The sequence below is a fragment of the Cyrtonyx montezumae genome, unplaced genomic scaffold (assembly GCF_038088225.1).
Source record: "Cyrtonyx montezumae isolate F1298 unplaced genomic scaffold, pur_monq_1.0 scaffold_3, whole genome shotgun sequence".
In the NCBI taxonomy this organism is placed as follows: Eukaryota; Metazoa; Chordata; class Aves; order Galliformes; family Odontophoridae; genus Cyrtonyx; species Cyrtonyx montezumae.
In genome coordinates, this window is record NW_027072034.1 from 104,726,385 (window position 1) to 104,747,770 (window position 21,386).

The following is a 21,386-nucleotide window of genomic DNA, read 5'->3' on the forward strand; positions in this document are numbered from 1 at the left end:
AGTTTGTAAATACCTTTAGATAGTGTGTTTTAACATTACCAGCAGCATATCTTGACTATGTACAGAAAAAAAAACAGTATGTGTAGTGTTATTCAAATTAAGTTATGATGTAAATATATCTGTAATGAATGTCCAATTATCTTCAAGCTCTATGTACAAGGAACAACCTCATCTCTTCTTGAGACTTTTTCTAACAATGATATGGAAAATCTGTTATCTGTTTATATATATATTATGTGAAACAATTGCATTCTTTTCTTCAAAATAAATACTGAAAAGAGAAGGGAATGCATTACATGTATATATCAAAAATCCTATGGTAGGACTGAGAACTGTGGCTCTTACAAGTAGGGGGACTGGTCAAATTCTTGATGCTGTACATTTGATCTCATAAAGATGATAAGCACAAGTTTATGGTTAGCATTGTAAAGCTGACCCATTTGATTATATATAAATTATAGATATATATTTATATATTCTGTATAGATATATACATATTATACACAATATTCATACAGTGAAAGTAAAGTTTGATAAAATCAAATTAACTGGGAATTTTGTTGTAATGTTATGCTCCATTTGGAAAAAGAACACCTGTCTTATTCAGCAACATTCAAAAATGTTATGCAGAATAAACAAAGAAGGTGCTTCACCAAACAACTCATGAAGGAATGAGGCGATATGCATTTGAAATTACACAAGTAAATTACATGCAATATATGTGTATGTACTTCTGCTAAGCTGTATCCCTAGTTGAAGCATTGCATTAAACAGCAAACTATAACAATAATAAAAGTGTTTTTGTATGTGGCATTTGGTTTTACTGAGTGAACTACCATATAAAATGTAAAACTGGGACAATAAGTGCAGAAAATATAGTTTCCCTGCAGTAGCCACAAGAACAGGACATTGTAGTAATTAAGGGAAACAAAAATTCTAACTTTCTTTTCCCTGGCCTTCTTGGCAAGTGTGGAGATTGAGATGTCTGGAGAACCATATAATTCCTCCTTGTATTGTCCACATCTTTTTTCCCACCTCAGTTCACCTCCTCTGATTATTTTGCTTCTCACATATTTTCACCTTTAACCGCAACACCCACATATGAGGATTCTTACAGTTTTTGTCTTCTGGGGACACTATCTTTGCCCTTTCTGTGTAAGACTTCCCTCCACTGCCCATTGTTCTGTCATTCCTTCAGACCATGTTCAGCTATTTCACCACCTTGCTGTTAGTAATCTTTACACAATGAAAGCCAGAAAGTACACTTTTTCCACCGATGTTTTTTATTAAAAAAATCGAATAAGTTTGTGTTTGAATATATTACTTCACTTGTCTTGTATTTAAATATCTTGCACTCTTCAAACTATATACTCTTCTGAAAGGGCTGCAAGGTGGAAAGATATTATTACAGCTCCTTCATTGGTCAGAAGACAATCATTAAGATCACAAGACAAAAAAAAAAAAAAGTAAAAAAGGTATCTGAACTATTTTTTTACCCAAGCCACCATCTATTCACATCCTGAACCATCACTTTAATCCATTTCTATCTCTTCAATTTGATCACTTCCCAAACAGACATCTGGTTTAGATCCTGTAATTCTAACCATCACATCACAGAACCGTATACATAATTTGTCAGTCTACCACTATCATCCAAATAATTCTCTCATGCCTTCCTATAATCATCAACATTTGGCTTCAGGTGGGCCTCAAGGTGCTGTTGGTGACAGCTGCAACACATGGAAGAGGTTTCTTGATCCACATCTATAAATATCTATGGTGTGGGTGGCAAAAGAATGAGGCTGGACTCTTCTTTGCAGTGTGTGGCTATAAGATAAGGGGAAATGGCCACAAACTGAGGCATACAAAGTTCTGCACAAATGTGTGTGGGAACTTCTTCACAGTGCAGTGAGAGAGCACTGGCACAGGCTGATAAGGGAGGTTGTGGAGTCTCCTTCTCTGGAGATGACCTGCCTGGACACCTAACTGTGCAACCTGGCCTAGGGAGCTGCTTTGGCAGGGGGGTTGGATTCGATGATCTCTAAAAATCCCTTCCGACCCCTACAATTCTGTGATTCTATGATAAGCCATAAGCCACGTCATTCTCAATCTATTTTGGAAAGCAGTACTCAGAAAAAAAAAATCAGCATTCCTTTTTTTATTGTTTGTACATAGGCTTTAATTCACTTAAAACTACAGAAAGCCTACAACCCTTTTGCCAGGTGCTCAATCAGCATTTCAGGTCATGACCTAAAAGTATCTATACACCTGCAAATCCAGAACACTGACGTTAAAGTTCTTGTGTTCTACAGGAGTTTCAGGCACATTTCACTGAACACACATATTCTGAAAACTGTAGCCTGAGCCAATCACACATGGGGAGAGGGAATTTACCTGGTATCAAGCTATTCATCTCATTGTGGAATTCACTCACTCAGGTTCATTGTTTCAAGACTGAGATGTGAACTATGTCATCTTTTTATTTAAAAAACAAAAACAAAACAGAATCAGACTTACACACAATGAACATTTCCACTTGAAACCCTATATACAGACAGTAGTACTTATGGCTAATGTAATACCTATTGGCTTTTGATTCCACCTCTCTGAACAGAGAATTTCAGACTAAGTTCCACATTTATTTGGTAATCCTCTATGAGGCCTTTTATTAGTAGAAAACACTATGAAGAATAACTACCTACTGTTTCATGGTTCTGGAAATACCCTGAGAAATCAATACAGAGAAATGCTGCTATTTTGTAAATCCATTAACTCTGCTTCTGCCCTTTGCCAGCCACTGTAAGCACTGTCTAGGACATGGCAGCCCTCTTGGCTGCCCCAGAAAATGGACTTCACTGCCTTCTCATTGGAGCTTGCCAGCTTCATTTATGCCAATACACAGAAGCAAGGGGAATAATAAAACCAACATGAAAGATATAAAACAAATAGAGAGAGAATAAAAAAGGCTTCTGCCCTTAATTATTGCCCTTCCTTCCTTCCCTTCCTTCCTTCCTTCCTTCCTTCCTTTCCTTCCTTCCTTCTCCTTCCTTCCTTCCTTCCTCCTTCCTTCCTTCCTTCCTTCCTTCCTTCCTTCTTCCTTCCTTCCTTCCTTCCTTCCTTCCTTCCTCCTTCCTTCCTTCCTTCCTTCCTTCCTTCTTCCTTCCTTCCCTTCCTTCCTTCCTTCCTTCCTTCCTTCCTTCCTTCCTTCCTTCCTTCCTTCCTTCCTTCCTTCCTTCCTTCCTTCTTCCGTCGAATTCCTTCCTTCCGAATTCCTTCCTTCCGAATTCCTTCCGAATTCCTTCCCTTCCTTCCTTCCTTCCTTCCTTCCTTCCTTCCTTCCTTCCTTCCTTCCTTCCTTCCTTCCTTCCTTCTTCCTTCCTTCCTTCCTTCCTTCCTTCCTTCCTTCCTTCCTTCCTTCCTTCCGAATTCCTTCCGAATTCCTTCCGAATTCCTTCCTTCCTTCCTTCCGAATTCTCTTCCGAATTCCTTCCTTCCTTCCGAATTCCCTTCCTTCCTTCCTTCCTTCCTTCCTTCCTTCCTTCCTTCCTTCCTTCCTTCCTTCCTTCTTCCTTCCTTCCTTCCTTCCTTCCTTCCTTCCTTCCTTCCTTCCTTCCTTCCTTCTTCCTTCCTTCCTTCCTTCCTTCCTTCCTTCCTTCCTTCCTTCCTTCCTTCCTTCCTTCCTTCCTTCCTTCCTCTCCTTCCTTCCTTCCTTCCTTCCTTCCTTCCTTCTTCCTTCCTTCCTTCCTTCCTTCCTTCCTTCCGAATTCCTTCCGAATTCCTTCCTTCCGAATTCCTTCCTTCCGAATTCCTTCCGAATTCCTTCCTTCCGAATTCCTTCCTTCCTTCCTTCCTTCCTTCCTTCCTTCCTTCCTTCCTTCCTTCCTTCCTTCTTCCTTCCTTCCTTCCTTCCTTCCTTCATTCCTTCCTTCCTTCCTTCCTTCCTTCCTTCCTTCCTTCCTTCCTTCCTTCCCTTCCTTCCGAATTCCTTCCTTCCGAATTCCTTCCTTCCGAATTCCTTCCTTCCTTCCTTCCTTCCTTCCGAATTCCTTCCTTCCTTCCTTCCTTCCTTCCTTCCTTCCTTCCTTCCTTCCTTCCTTCCCTTCCTTCCTTCCTTCCTTCCTTCCTTCCTTCCTTCCTTCCTTCCTTCCTTCCTTCCTTCCTTCCTTCCTTCCTTCCTTCCTTCCTTCCTTCCTTCTTCCTTCCTTCCTTCCTTCCTTCCTTCCTTCCTCTCCTTCCTTCCTTCCTCCTTCCGAATTCCTTCGAATTCCTTCCTTCTTCCTTCCTTCCTTCCTTCCTTCCTTCCTTCCTTCCTTCCTTCCTTCCTTCCTTCTTCCTTCCTTCCTTCCTTCCTTCCTTCCTTCTTCCTTCCTTCCTTCCTTCCTTCCTTCCTTCCTTCCTTCCTTCCTTCCTTCTTCCTTCCTTCCTTCCTTCCTTCCTTCCTTCCTTCCTTCCTTCCTTCCTTCCTTCCTTCCTTCCTTCCTTCCTTCCTTCCTTCCTTCCTTCCTTCCTTCCGAATTCCTTCCTTCCTTCCTTCCTTCCTTCCGAATTCCTTCCTTCCTTCCTTCCTTCCTTCCATCCTTCCTTCCTTCCTTCCTTCCTTCCTTCCTTCCTTCATTCCTTCCTTCCTTCTTCCTTCCTTCCTTCCTTCCTTCCTTCCTTCCTTCCTTCCTTCTTCCTTCCTTCCTTCCTTCCGAATTCCTTCCTTCCGAATTCCTTCCTTCCGAATTCCTTCCTTCCTTCCTTCCTTCCTTCCTTCTTCCGAATTCCTTCCTTCCTTCCGAATTCCTTCCTTCCGAATTCCTTCCTTCGAATCTCCTTCCTTCCTTCCGAATTCCTTCCTTCCGAATTCCTTCGAATTCCTTCCTTCCTTCCTTCCGAATTCCTTCCTTCCGAATTTCCTTCCTTCCGAATTCCTTCCGAATCCTTTCCTTCCTTCCTTCCTTCCGAATTCCTTCCTTCCTTCCTTCCTTCCTTCCTTCCTTCCTTCCTTCCTTCCTTCCTTCCTTCCTTCCTTCCTTCCTTCCTTCCTTCCTTCCTTACCTTCCTTCCTTCCTTCCTTCCTTCCTTCCTTCCTTCCTTCCTTCCTTTCCTTCCTTCCTTCCTTCCTTCCTAATTCCTTCCTTCCTTCCTTCCTTCCGAATTCCTTCCTTCCGAATTCCTTCCTTCTGAATTCCTTCCTTCCGAATTCCTTCCGAATTCCTTCCTTCCGAATTCCTTCCGAATTCCTTCCTTCCTTCCTTCCTTCCGAATTCCTTCCGAATTCCTTCCTTCCTTCCTTCCTTCCGAATTCCTTCCGAATTCCTTCCTTCCTTCCAAATTCCTTCCTTCCCTTCCGAATTCCTTCCGAATTCCTTCCTCTCCGAATTCCTTCCAAATTCCTTCCAAATTCTTTTCGAATTCCTTCCTTCCGAATTCGTTCCTTCCTTTCTTCCTTTCCTTCCTTTCTTTCCTTTCCTTCCTTTCCTTCCTTCCCTTCCTTTCCTTCCTTCCTTCCAAATTCCTTCCTTCCGAATTCCATCTCAATTCCTTCCTTCCTTTCCTTCCTTCATTTCCTTCCTTCATTTCATTCTTTCTTTTCTCCTCCTCCTTCTCTCATTCTTTCTTTCTTTCCTTTCTCTATGTTGTCTAAGCTAATTCTCTGAGTTTCACACTCTCATTAACAGCATGGTGAAAGTGCTGAATAAATCACTATGAAAGCAAAGCTTTCATCTTAAAAATGTGAAGCAACATAGTAGGGAAAGAGGTAAGAAAGAATGCCTCAAAAAGCTCTTGAGCTAATTCATAGTAGTTTAGAGCCCTAGGGCTTTTTTTTGCCTTCCATCATAATCACTGCTATGATTTCACCTGCTGTTGGAAAATGCTCAGGAATGGGGCTGAACAGGGCAAATTGGATCTATATAGCACAGCAGCAATATTCATACATGGAAATGTTTTTGGTGGCTGCTGCACCAAATCATTTTCTGAGCACGACGGGTACAATGGATATGTTGCCTTTCAAAATTCTTCCTGACAAAACCTCAGCCTCAGAAAAGATTACAGAGCAAGGTCAAAGCAGTCAAAACATAGAAGACATAGGTCATCATCCTTTACAGATGGGAAGACTAATAGCTCCAGAGGAATGCCAGTAGCCCAAGAAAGCAAGAGCTACCATCTGTAAAAGCCACATTCTTAGGCATAAATTGAGATACTCTTGGGTATTTTGCCCAGCTTGTCTTTTTTAGACAAGGGCTAAAACACTGACAATAATTGCCTGAGTTACAACAGGAGGTTAAGTCTTCAGCTAAAGTAGCTACACAGGGAAAAGTAAAGATGCTAAAAGTTTCCACTGGTTTATTTGGCATCATTTCCATGATAGATGAAATATATATATATAATTTTAAAGAAGGATGCACAAATGTCCTCTAACTGGTGGATTACAGATAATGCTGAGAAGGTTTGTGTTATATGATTACAAAATAATAAGGTTGGTAGGAAAATTTCAGTGATTTTTTTTTTCCCCTACAGAATTCTGGAATAAAACTTAGAAACTGAAGGAAAGGCAAGACATCTGTTATGCAAAGTTGAAAACTGCACAAAGGAAGAAAACAAATTCAAGAGCGTATTTGGTCAACGTTCTTCTGGGAGCACATTCATTTTATAACAGCTACTGCTAATGACACAATGTATAGCCTTGTATGTCCTTCAACACAGCAGGGACACCTTTGAGATGAAGTTCCCAAAAACATAGGAAAATCGTCTTCTTTCCCTGTCCCAGTTGCAGCAGTCATGACTGGCACATAAGACTCCTCAGCTGAAGGGAATGAAGAAATACATTCCGGTTCTTGATGTTCCTGCCTGGTGCAACAAGAGCTGGAAAAGGATGAGCATCTCTGCTCTGCTTACATCATCTGATGTACCCAATGTGTTAGCTCCTTTAAATCACTCCCTATTAGTATGCATCATACTGACTGTGCTAGGAATGTCACTTTGCAGTAGCATTACTTTATATGAATACAAACTCAAAATGAGACAAGCCTTACAAAGGAAACCACTAATCTGATTGCAAAGGGATAATTTGACAAAGCCCCAAAAGGTGAGAAATGGCAGGTTGTAGTTTTTCTGCACTTTTTCTATTCTCTCCCTCAACTACATCTAATTTTGTGCAGGAAGGACAAAAAAAAAATCTAATAGATGTAGATTTCATTCCATACATGCTGCTGCTCTTCCTGTTACACTGAACATAAGCTGTGACTGTGATGAATATAAAGAATGAATACACTGATAAAAATATCCATGCAGGTCTTCATTTGCCAGGATAAGCCCTGAGACTGTGGTTTAAAATCTTTTCAGTTGCATGGGCTATTTCATGCTATATTAACTTCTGCCTATTGTTCTAAGTTGTCTCTTCTAAGGGTTTCATTTTTCATTAAGTTTTTGGTCTAATCATGAAAAAGTAATTCCTCAGGGAGCCAGAAAGTGCTGATTATCTTCTAATGAGATGAAGTACATTTCATCTCTAGGTCACTACCTCAAAATCATCCTCAGTGGCTAAAAGTGGCCACAAACTGTTGATGACATAATGAGTTAATGGTTGTGAATACTACTGCCTCAAAGCAAAGCATTTAAATAAGAAATGGGATAAAAATGTAGAACGTTGATAGGGAGCACTATACTTTTTATTTTTTATTTATTCTGATTTTCATCAGGACAACAGTTCATGTGAAACAACTTCAAGTCTCATGTTCAGCTCAAACCAAATATGAGTCAAGCAACAACTTGAGAATATATCTCATCCATAAATTTGTCGGGAATTTGTATTAATGTAAAAAACTGATTTTTTTTTTTTCAATATCATACTCATAGTGACATAAGTCAGAAAAGCAATTGAACATCAGGAATGAAAAAATCAACGAAAATTAAAATGTTGCATAACATAATTCCATCCATCATTTATTCATAGCATTTTTGTATATATTTTCATATGCTGTTATGACAACTCAATGCAAGTCAGACACTAAATAACATGCAGTTTTGAAAGCAGATTACTTTAGGATAACCCATTTTATTGGAAGATGTAGAAATATGGATTTGTTCAAACCTAAACAAAACAAAACACAAAATGAATTCCCTTGTTTTCCATGAATTGGAACTTCCATATTTCAAGGTTCAGTGCTTACATATCTTCTTCATATTCATATACATAGATATAGGCACAAATGAAAATACTATTCATTTTTATTTAAAAATAAATAGAAAAATAAAAGCTAAAGACCAAGATTTTGACATTCAAGACACTGTACAAAAGCAAGTGCAGAAGCTGAAATATAAATTTCAGGGAGGCACAGAAAAACAATCTTTTTTCACAATCTAGAGCACAGATGTTTGCTGTCCCACTTCTGAGGGTGGAAGTGGCTGCCCTTTGTGTACAGTACACCAGTGCTGCTCTAGACTCCATGGAGCAATGGGCCCTATAAGGGAAGAAGGACCTTTGTAAGGCAGGAAGGATACTCCCCTCTCTGATCAGCCTGGAATCCAGACTCCTGACCCTCTCTTTCAGGAGTTCAGCTCTGTGTATTGATCAGCACAATGCAGCTGTCCACCCACATAGTTATTAATGGATAATAAACAGCTCAAGTCCCAACAAACAGTATTTTTCTTAGCAAGCACCAGCCTAGAATCAATTAAATAACAACAAGAAGGGCTCTTAGAAGTGCCATCAATTGTAGAAGTTATTACACTCTCAGGATGTTTCACTGAGAACACCCACACAAAGAAATCAGATGTTGACTGCTGCTGTATCTTAATCAGGGATATTCTGTAGGGTCACAGATCCCCTCCAGCTTGCCTCCAGGAAGGAGAAAACCTGCTTGCTGGCCAAAACCCTGGAATTTTCTGCACCTTCCAACAGGGATATGAGGAAACAAGCAGTAACCCATTAATTTGTTTAGCATCTTACTGTTGAGTGCATGTGAAAAACAAAATGGCAGAAAAGCGCAGAACAAATTCACTCCATTTTAAGGCAAGGACAGAAAAGAACAGAATAGAAGTAACATTTATGTTCCAGAAAAAAGTAAATGAATTTGTGTCTTGTTTTGTTTTGTTTTATTTTTCCCCATGGTTGTTTTTTTGTAATAATAAACAAGTTATTTTAAAAAGTCTCAGCTATGTTCTACATTGTAATTTCCAGCCTGCCTTTCTCATACTCCTCATACTGAGTTTGTAACAGTAAAGGAAAAGGGAAGTGTGACTGACTTCAGGTCACTCTCGTACAGCAAGGGAAAAAAGCAAACAAGCATCTTCACCAGAAGTCAGCAATGCCAAACAGGTTGAATTTCCCCTATGACCACACTTCTAACTTAAGAAACCGTTAGACCAGAAGTTTCAGCAAGAATTCTAGTACATTTAGGTAATGAAACATACCCAGCATGCCCATATATATATATATATATATATATACATACATACATGTATATATATATATATATATATACACACACATATACGTACGTATTTCTTTTTGCTATGAGGACTGAGAAGCAGTCATAATAAATGATAAAGAAATAAAAATCTACTTAAAGAAACTAAGAAGGACTTACACAGTAGCTGAGGAAAGACTCTGTGTAGATAGGTGCTGAGCACAGGATCCCTGTGCAGTCATAGAAATGCAAGTGGAGAAATAAATAGAAGGCTGCTAAAACACCCCTGCTGCCTAAATGCTATGTAGCTGCATTGCTAGACTGTCTCAGCCTGTCAAGTGATAAATAGGGTGGCTCAGTTCATCCCCAATGTCATTTGGGATTCAGAAGCTCAGAAGTCAATATATTTATGTCTGTAGACCTGCCAGCCAGCCTCTGGTGCTTACGCTGCAACAAGGCAGTATGACCCACCTTGACTTATCTTCCCCATGGCCACAGTGTACAGGCAGAGTGTGCCAGCCCATCTGCTGTGCCCAAAGGGATGCAGAACTACATCTCCCAGAGGTGTGGTTCTCTTGGTATAGCATAGCTGAACCACTCCTACTTTTCATGAGCTACATAAATAAGTAGAGAATGAAAGAACAGCTCCTCACACTCTGGTTACAATGATAGGATGTTCAGGGGTAGACTATTCCAGTGTAGTGCCTAGATACTTGCTGGGGCAGCAGCCAGCACTGATTTTCACCCAGGAAAACTTGGGCTTGTCCATGTCCATCCGCAATGTTAGGTGGTTAGACTAACTCTGTTGACCCAAGAAGCAGAAGTGTTTTACCTGGATCAATCACATGTATAGATTGAAATGGAAAATGTACTGAGCCGTCTTGGACACGACAAACAGGGAGGTAAACCAGGCTTTTCTAGGACTGGGCAAGCATTCCTGTTACACTAAAGCATTGTTTCAAGTCTGAGAAACAAGAGATAGCAAGCTGGGTTGAAGTTGCATCTGTGAACACAAGACAGATGAAAATAGTTTTCTTTTTCTACACTGCCTCATTGACAGTTAGCAAGAAATAATAGCTCCTCCCAGCAAGCCAGCTTTCAGGGCTCTCTCTCTAAGTCACCCTGCTCTTTACAAATGAAGATTTTCAGGGCCCTTTCACTGAAGGGAAGCTTTGATATTGCAGTTCCTAGCTCCTTTTGTAGTTATAACCCAAGAATTTTATTAATGAGACAGATGGGTGGATGTTTAAGAGGTTTGTATCTGACGAAATCCCAGAGGATGCATTCCTGTCTATGACATAGACCATTCACACCCAACAAAATTATTACAGCACCAGCATTAAAAAAATAAGCCCAGTTACACATGCTTTCACTGCTCCAAGAAGGCAGTATATTCCTCATGACACATTAATCATCACAAATGTGTCTGACTCTGCAGATTATTGTTGCCTGCTGTTTAATCAGAGGGAATTACAGTGATAAATCATTTTTGTGGAGGATGTTCACAGGCAGCTCTCCCAGCTGGGGACCTCAGGCTGCCTCCCAGGATGCTCCACCACCTGTTCAGGCTCTTCAGATCAGGATCCAAGAGGGGTTCTTCTCTCCAGCCCTAGAAGAGTATGTTAAATATGAAGCTTAATAACTTGATTTCCAGCTGACCATGATCACAAAGCAGGCTACTAAGAATTACATATAGAAACTGACCTGGTATCTGAGACAACAAATCAACTGAGGCATCACTACTCAGCACTATTTGTTGAATAAAATTTAAGCTCTTGATCTCACTTGAACATCTTCAGCCCCCTCAATCTTCCTTTTTCTTCTCCTCCCATCCTTCTGTTGTCACCTTGTGGAAAGACTTGTCAGCAACCCATCACCTTGTGACAAAATTTTCTGGAGTTATGGAGATGCCAATGCTGATGTTCTCACTGTGCAAAAGGTGGCTACATTTGAACAAGAACAAATGTCTTTTTAGAAAGCAACCTTACTCAAAGTATGTTTCTGGGTTCGTTTTATCCTTCTTCATCAATAACAAAAACACATGAGGTAGTTTCTGAACCCTTTTTCTCTTCTAAAGTCACAGCATGAAAAACTTTTAGAATAATGAAATTAGGTGATTACTGTGGCCTTCTATCTGAGACATGTTTGTTTAGATGGTGTTATTAATCTAGAAATAAAACAACAGTTTGGGCAGAGGCTCAGATAATCTGAAGCACATACTGATCCTTCTTTGAAGCTTAAGATATTTATAAGCTTTGAATTTTACACTAAATAAGACAATGTTTAAAGGAAATATATTTTTAACATTGGATTAGATTCATGACATATTAAGAAAGTGTAGGGGTTGCTGTTCCAGAATGCCAATTCTTTCCATAACCCTTCTTTTTCACTTCTTGGGAAAAGTTTTCAGCCAAATATAACTTTATCCAGCAGTGAGCCACAAGTGAAACAGGTGATACTTATGTCATGGTTCCAGCCTGGTTTGACCTGGTTCCATGACTAATGGGGAGGAGGGACCCACAGACCCACACCCCAGGAAAGGGAGAAGGGGAAAGAGAGATGGGCCTAAAAACAAAGCAGCAGCAATGAACTAAAGGAGAAAACAAAGAGTTTTCTAAGAGAACTAAGAGAATACTAAGAGTATTTAGTAAATATGACAGCAGAATGAAAGATAACACAATATAATGCAGTATAATTGAAACTGAAGCTAGTAAATCAAATAAAATGAGGGAGAGAGTGTCCAAAAACTAAAGGTCTTATTCTAATGCTGAAGGAGAGAAAGCTAGGGAGCATACATTGCAGAGATGAGCAGAAAAAAGAAGAGACATCTCATAATTCCCAAAGCAGTTTATCTTACCCTCTGAATGGAAAATAGAAGCAGAACAATGAAGTCCCTGGGAGCTGTAGTTCATCTCTTTTAGCACAGGTACCCGGAAAAATCGACAATCCATGGGACTGCAGCATTAAATCTTTAACTTCCAGTGTACTGAACAATGTTATGATGTGGAATACTGTTAACAAAAATCATAAAACCATGACAACTTATTTGCTCTGTCAGATGTTTTATCAGCATTTATCATGTCAGTTTGATACTCTACATTAAACAACTATCCATCCCTTTATTTTATTTTATTTTATTTTATTTTATTTTATTTTATTTTATTTTATTTTATTTTATTTTATTTTATTTTATTTTATATTTTATTTTTTCATCATCTCATAATCTCTCCAGAATTAAGACTACTACTTAGCAAATCTTGAAGGGAGAAAATTGGTGTATAAGCCATCCCATCCTGCAGTGAAGGGGAGAGCTTCCAAGAATGAGTTCAGGCCTTTTCTTAAAATCCTGTATTTCAAGTCAAGACAACAAAGAACAAAACGTTCAGTATTGTAATGACAGCTATTTTTGTAATTTTTTTCAAGGAAATTTTATCTCAAAAAGTAGGAATACAGAGTTTTAGAATGCATATTTTAAACATTTTGATAAAAATGTCAAAACAAAGCAATATTTTTGAAAAATCTTCTAGATTACATTTCAATTGGTGAAAAAAAATAGTGAAAAGGTTTTCTTCATTTAAATGAATTTTGACAGGAAATCCAAAGAGAAGTAATCTTGTTTTACCTAGTATTTTTTTATTATTGTCATTCACTGTAATTTTTGAGCCAGAAAAGATGAATCAAGAAAAATACATGAGCGACTAACCTGCCCTTCTGCCTACAATAGACCATGGAATACCATCAAATGTTTCTTTCAGCAAGTTTTGAGTTTCCAGTTGAATTAAAACTTATTTCATAGAAAAACTTATAGCTGAGTCTTGAGACAGTTTCAAAATAATCCTGGTTTAATGACTGAAGTTGCTGGCAGATATAAACTATTTCTCTAAGAGGTGATTGATCACTCTTATCTTAAATGTTTGCCATTGATTTCTGTTCTGAATTTGAGTAGCTTCATCTTCTAGCCATAAGAGTCTTTTTGCAGTATTTTATGCCTTCAGAAAGTTAAAATGTTGTCTCCTAGTAAATCTGCTCCTCATATGGGCACTTATCTACTGTGTACAGAAACCATTTACCTTTACAGATAAAATGAATAGAACTAATATCATGAGTTTTTGTAGTAAAGAAGATTCTCCAGGACTCCAGTAGTTCTAGTAGTGCTACTTCAGACATTTCATTTTGCCATTATGTTTTATCAATTGTCAAATACAGCGAGTGTGGAATGCTGTTTTATTTGAAACAACTTTTCTCAATGAAAGGCAAAGCTTTTCATGAAAACATATTGATTTACTAGAGATTTCTGAACCGTCTCAGAATTAGGTGAACAATGAAATTTTTTTCCAGGGAGATAGTTGACATATGTTCAAATCATCCCAGTTTAAACAGGCATCTTGAATCCTTATCTCACATAATCCGAGAGATTGATCTAATCACTAAGATACTACTGCCCTGTGTTGATTGCCTCCAGTTGAAGCTATTCCAGCTCTGTAACTTAACTCTATTTCAGCAGAACTAAACTGAGAAAAGCTGTGGTCTGCAGTGTGCTGTGAGAACATTCTGGCACTACTGCTGACATGAAAATATCAGGTTCAGGTCCTTGATATGAACCAGGCAAAACTGACACCTCAGATTTTCAACCTTCATTCAGAAAGAGACGCCATCATCCTGGGCATCCTTTTGAGACATTGTCTGGCAGTGGACATGCCCAAGCCCCACTGTGGGAGCTTTGTGTTGGTAGGAAAAGGAGGCAGCTACTTCTTGGGAACATCAAGCAGATTCAGACTTAACTATACGCCAAGTGTGCTGTCCCTCAGGCTCTGCCTCAAGACAAGTGATGTGCCCTTCAACATTTTTATCAGTTACATAGGTAGTGGGATCATGCGCATCCTCAGTAAGCTTACAGATGACACCAAACTGATGAAATAGAAGGAAGGGATGTCATTCAAAGGGACTTGAAGAAATCTGAGAAGTGGGCCAACATGAACCTGAAGAAGTTCAACAAGGCCAACTACAAGATAACGTACTTGGGTTGGGGCAGTCTCACACATGTATTTAGACTGGGTGAAGAATTCATTGAGAGCAGCCCTACAGAGAAGCACATGGGAGTTCTGGTGGATGAATTGCCTAACATAAGCCTGTAGTGTGTGCTTGCAGCCTGGAAAGCCAACTGTACACTGGGCTGCCTTTGAAGAGGGGTGGCCAGCACCCTCTCTGTCTTCCTCTCTGGCCTCATGAGGCCCTATCTGGAGTACTGTGTCAAGGTTCGGGGTCCCCAGCAAAAGAAGGATGTGGAGCTGTTGGAGCTGGTCCAAAGGAGGCTACAAGGACAATCAGAGGGCTGGAGCATCTCTCCTACAAAGAAAGATTGAGAAAGATGGGCTTGTTCATTCTGGGAAGAGAAGTCTTCATTGAGATCTCATTGTGGCCTTTCAGTATTCAAGGAGAGCATACAAAAAAGATGGAGAGTGACTTTTTGCATGATCTGGTAGTGATAGGACAAGGGAAAATGATTTTAAACTAAAAGAAGGTTTAGATTAGATGGAAGAGGGTAATACTTTACTCAGGGTGATGAGGCACTGGAACAGGTTGCCCAGAGAGGTTGTTGATGTCCCATCCCAAGAAATGTTCGATGCCACTTTGAATGGGGCTCTGGGCAGACTGAGACGGTGAGTGGCAGCCCTACCCACAGCAGGGTGTTGGAACTCGATAGGCTTTAAGGTCCCTTCCTACCTAAGCCATTCTATGATTTTATGTCCTATAATTCTGCAAAGTACTCAGGCTACATTTTACCCCATGAGGACTCCAACTACTTGAATTTCAGTCTATGTGGCCCTGGGGAGCACCACTACTGCTTATCATTGGTTAGTGTTTAACCCAGCAGGCAGCTAAACACCCACAGCCATTTGCTCACTCTCCCCCTCCCAGGGAGATGGAGGAGAAAACCAGGACAAAAAGTAGAAATATATGTTGAGGAAAAAAAGTATATACTGAGACACCAAGAGAGAGATAATAGTAATGATAATAATATGCATAGATATATATATATTTAGAAAACAAGTGATGCACAATTCAGTTGCTCTTCACTTGCCAACCAATTCCCAGTCAGTACTCAAGCAGCAGAAGCCCTCTCCAACTCCTCTCTCTCTTTTTTTTTTTCTGAATTACTCCATGTGTTATGGAATATGGTTTTGCCTAGTTGAGGTCAGCTGTCCTGATTCTGTCCCCTCTCAGCTCCCTGTGCACTGCCAGGCCCCTTGTTAGCAGGACAGAATGAGAAACTGAAAAACTGAAATGTCCTTGGCTCTGCTCAGTACAGCACTGCTCAGCAACAACTTAAACATTTGTGTGTTGTCAACATTGTTTTTCTCCTAAGCCAAAACATAGCATCATATCTGACACTAACTATGAAGAAAATCAACACAGCCCCAGCTGAAACCAGGGTAGCTATCTTGTTCTCTTTGTATTGCCTCCCTTTCTTGCAGTAAAATTATTTCGTTTTTTAGGGCTAAAAAAGCATGGCTACACCCTGAAACACCCTGAAAAACAGAATTCCTGCTTTACAGATTTTCTTGGTTTAAATAGAAAAGCTGTGTATGGTCATGCCACATGTGATGATAACAGAACCTCTCCTTCTGAATGGTTTTTCTCTGTTTATGCAATAAAAGTCTGCATGGACTCTTCTCTTGCTACTACATCTTCATGAGAATTCATGTTGCAATGATTATCCACCCTGAACCATTCTTTATCACAATAATGCTTTTCAAAATATAACCTTCTCCTTATGAAAGTATGACCTACATCATTCCTACATCAATTATGTTGTGTTTAGCTGTATTAAAATGTTTGTTGTTCAGCTGAACCCCCTACACTGTCATCAACATACAGCTTTGGAAAGTTTCCATATGTCTCATCCTTTCAGCTGGAGCCAAGATTTCCACTAGCAGATGTGCCTGAGGGAGCTGAACAAAGAGAAAGGTTTCAGAATGAGGAGTATGAAAACAGGAAAGATGGTGGATTCACCCTTACTGAATATAGGAAGGCAAATTCAAAAAAAGCAGCAAAAAGATTTATAGTCCCTAATCACCTACCAACTCTCTCTTCAGTTCAGGAAAACAAGTCCGAGAAATGTGTAGCATGCAACACTTTCTACAGTCTTCTCTGACTGCAAATTGGCATTTTATGCCTCCTGCTGCTTCAGTTCCACATGCAGGCAACCAGATTTGAAAGCTTGTCATGCCCTTTTCCCTCTCTGTGACAAGAAGTAAAAGGCAGTTGAGATGGGAGATATTGCATGTCTGTGTGGAGGTCTGTCTACATTTTCCCAAAATACAGATGTAATTACTGGGCCCCAGGCAAAGAGGAAAAGGGACAGAGAAAATAATCTATGCCTGAAGGCACCCAGATTCACAGCACAACTAGGTCCTGCTAGTCCTACTCTTCCAGGTAAAGGGATTAATCAGTTCTGAGATGTTGCAGGCCCAAGAACATATGGGAGTCAAGCTCTTATTTTTCTGTAGCACAGGCTGGAATTTAATATTATTTTAGATTTTAGTTTTCATTTTCATTTTCATTTTTTTCCTTTTTCCTTATATACTAGCCAACAAGGTGTTTTTAACATTTGCTCTAGCTTCCTAATGGACAGCAATTTCCCAAAAGGGTAGGAACTGGTGAAGTAACTGTCTAGGCTGCATGGGTATGAAAATGAATCTTCTTTTTGGCTTGTTCTCTAAGAAACTGTACTTCCAGCTCATTCTGTAGAACATGTAGCTTAACAAAGATGCACATAAGCAGTTGTATAGGACTATGCCTTATATGTGTGAGTTTCTCTTTGGAATTTGTCTTTCCAGTACATTCAGATAGAGTAGATTATTCTTCTAACCGATGTCTATTTTTCCTATTTATCTCAAAATACATAAATCATTTATTCATATTTCATCTATTCATCTGAAAATCCCACAATTATAAATTTTCAATCCCAAACTGCCCAACACTCTTATCCTTCAACAATAATGAAAGTACAGTCTGTTGCTTTTTAAGCTTTCTGAACATAAACCAATAAAATTCCAAGGTAAAGCAGACAAATTTTATGAAAGCAGTATTTGAGAGAGAGAGTTATCATGCCCATTAAAATATACGTCAACAGGAAGACTCTCATTAACTCTAATTGCCTTTTTTAAAAATTGTGATATCTTCTTGCTCTCATAAACCACTGTAAACACAAAAGGAAAACACAGAGAGCTGCTCTGCCCCCAAAGACAAATCCGTGTTCCGTAACACAATGTCCATAAAAGACATAGATGATGTGCATGAGACAACAGTAGCTCTCCATCACCCATTTCTCTTGAGGCCTCTGAGCCTCCAGGCCCAGCAGCAAGGTGGCACAAGTTATGGCAGCTGTCACACAGCTATACAGAATCAATGTCATTGCACACTGGGAAAACAAACAGTGTAACAGCAGGTTAACATAAACCCCCTTTTATTTACAGGGTGGGGAATTTCTTGATTACCATAAACTGCAACCTCAATAAAACATCTCAAGGTAGACATGTTTCTGACATTTCTGGTGCTTTCATTTTTTTTTTCTAATTTCACTCATCCTCACCAGGAGCGATTACCAAGTGTGTGGGAGCACAACTCCTGCTTATCAGCCTTCAAGGGCAAACAGCTCTGATCCAGGCTCTGAAGAAAGAAGAAGAGACAATCCCCAGATGATGCAAATCTTCAAAGGGGAGTATGAAGACTATTCTAGGCAAAAGCAAAGTGCTCCCCACCCACCTCCCAACAGCTGAACATCTCTTTTTGCCTGAGTATTCAGCTTCTAGACCAGAAGGAAATATAAATTGATTACTGTTTTCTTTATAACTGCAGTGGTGCTTATAAACTCCTTTGTGTAACTTCTCAGAAACAAAGCTACTGAAGGAAATGTGTTATAGTAAACACACAACGTGGGTCAAGTACTGGTAGTCCTGTGAAAGTTGAGATGGAGAGGGAAGAGTAGAAGTAGTCACACAGACCTATTCTACTAGCTTACCTTTTTGCAGCTATAATAATTTCTGTGGAGAATGACAATAGAAGGGTACCTTCCAACTGAGGTAAATCGAAGAACTCAAGCAGCTTTTTTTTTGAGCTTTCACAGAAAACAGCTGGTGGCTTAGGAAAAATTCTGATGGATTTTTACTGGCAATGTGAATACAGATCTTCTTCCATTTGAAGCAGATGTTGGTGGCTGTTTCTAAGCAATATAGAAGTTATTAGGCAGACTGAGCAAAGGAGAGGGTGGAATTCAGCCTGGTGGTAGTTCGTTTCCTCCAGCAATGCTGTCTTGTTCACCAGAATACATGGGACTAGATCAGTATCAAAGAATACTCTATTTTGAGAAAATATCTGAAGTTTTGCTATTTGGTTATCTCCTGCATTGGTGATTTCTTAGAAATTGTTAAGATCAGACAGATTGTACTCAAAGATTGAAACAGGATGGAGACAACCCAAGTTCAGGTCCCTGCTGCTATGAAATTTGCTTTGTACCAAGCACAGCAAGCTGTAATGTCAGTATCCATCGGGCTTTCCATTTGACAATTCTGCACATTCCTTGTACATATAAAACACAAATTTTGAGTAAAAGAGAAAAAAAACAGACAGGTTCTGCTTCTCACATGTTGACATTAGCTGAAAATGGAGAGAGTTCAAGGAACTCACCCCAAGCTACAGCAGTGGATAAAAAGATTTTTTGTTTGTAATAGTAAACACACGATGTAATGACTAAATAAATAAACTGTTTCACACACATCCTTTCAAACAGAGACATAAGGGATATTCAGCCAAGAACTACATATCTGAGAGAAAATAGAATAAAGTGCATAAGATATGGAGGAATGTACAAACTGAATGAAAAGATCATTTCAAAAGAAACTGACTTAGTAAGGCTGAAAATAATACCCAGTTTATCTGTAACCACTAACTAAACTCACCAAGGGTATTTTTGAAATATCAACAAACAAGAACCTATACACAAGCACAGGCTTAGTTGAAGGAGAACATCTTCTCTATAATGGCCTTTATCCTACTATGAAGTTTTCTCATTATATCTTATGTAGGGTAATCAAATATTACAGTAGTGCTTTATCTTAACCTAAGTAATAAAATATGTCTATCCTCTGCTTTGTGATCAAATCAAATTATTCTGACCTGTCTCCAAAGTTTCTTGGTGATCTAGCTTCTTGATGTATGAATTGAAGTTAAGCAGGCATGAGCTTCCCCTATTGCTACTCATCTATGCATAATTTTTATACTCATATTTATCTTATTCCATCCCTAGTAGTTATCAGGCATTATTGTCTACAGTGTTGTATGTAAAACATTACACTTAGACAGATTCAAGACTTAGGATTAAGCGATAGCTCCACTAAAATAAAATAAAATAAAATAAAATAAAATAAAATAAAATAAGGCAATGTGGTTATGGAAGGATTGTCTTGAAAAACATATACTCATAGAAATTTGCAAATGGTTAAAATACATTACATACTCATTTATAATGAGGCTTTGGTTTTAAAGTGAAAAACACAACAGGAATAGTACTAATTTTTTTAAACAAACTGCTAACTTAGCAATTGCTTCTAATCAGTAGCGAGGACAAGTTCACTCTGAATTTGCAGGTTTTTATTGTCCTAAGTAGGCAAAGATCAAAACAGGGTGCCACCACATCATCTAAAATTCACTTTATGGAGAACCTGTGATTGTGCTCTTCATCCAGAATGCACTGCTGCATTAACTGTGAATGGAAATTTATGCATATTCAAATCTCAAATAGCCAACAGGCTTTGGCTGACTTTTCTTTTGTCTCTTACATTAAGCAATAATTAAAATTTTAGAAGCTCTGTTTTCCTTAAGAAATCAGCTTTTTATAAATTAATGAACTGATACAGGATCACTGAAGTAGGTACATTACCTCTCTGAAAAGAACATACCCTACTTTGTCATGGACTATATCCCAGTGCAAGTGTATAGGAGGGTCCAACTTCCAGTTTCCCCAAGCACACAGAACAAGGTCTCACTTCCCTGGAAGAAAAACAGCTACTCACCTCTGTTTAAACTCAACTTGCTTTCAAGTCTATAATAGGCATATGTAATTACTGCCATGTCTAAATAGGGTCCTTTCTGCATCCCTTTTGAACTGCTATAACTAAACTATGTTTCAATATGCAAAACATTAAGCCCAAACACTGAGATTTTACTTTATGTCTCTCCAATCCTATTGGCTTAATTGGAGGAAATAAAGGAATAGAAACTTGAACTCGAAAGTTTTCATTTTGTGTCCTGGATCCCAGGGATTGTACCTGGTTCTGCCTCATTTTGCATTTTGTTTGCATGCTGTGAGAGGGAGATTTCAACCACCACTTCCTCCCTACCTTTTAATTTTTCCTTTGCTTGCAGTTTCAGGAAGAAATTAATTATTCTTTACATGCAGAGAGTCAATAATCAATGTAGTAATCTCCTTGTATATATGCCCACAATCTTCTAGTACTTCTACAAGACACACAGAACAAATATTAACTCTAGTCAACGAAAGAGGGAAAAATAAATTTCAGAAAAATAACTGTACTTATGAGTCTCAAAGATCTTTTTACATGACCCAGCAAAATCTAAAGAAACTTAAAAAAATAAATTCTTCCAGAACAATCACCATTCTGTTACTTTGTGGATAGTCTCAAGGGTATGGTGCTAAGAGAGAAGGTTCTTGAAAAGGAAAATAAAAGATCTCTTTAAACTGAGTGACTTGCAGTTTGTTGAATTAGTAGAAGTATCTCTTACTCCCACCAAGTGTAAGAAGAACGGGAAAGTTTGTTCCTCACAGGAAAACAATTTATTCCTTGTAAACAACCTGGTAATTGAGCAAGTGAGAGAATTACAGCTACTCCTATCTTGAGGATGGCATGTGCCACTGGGGAAAAGAAAGAGATCCAAAAAATCCTAGTTTCTCCCTACCTCTACGTTCCT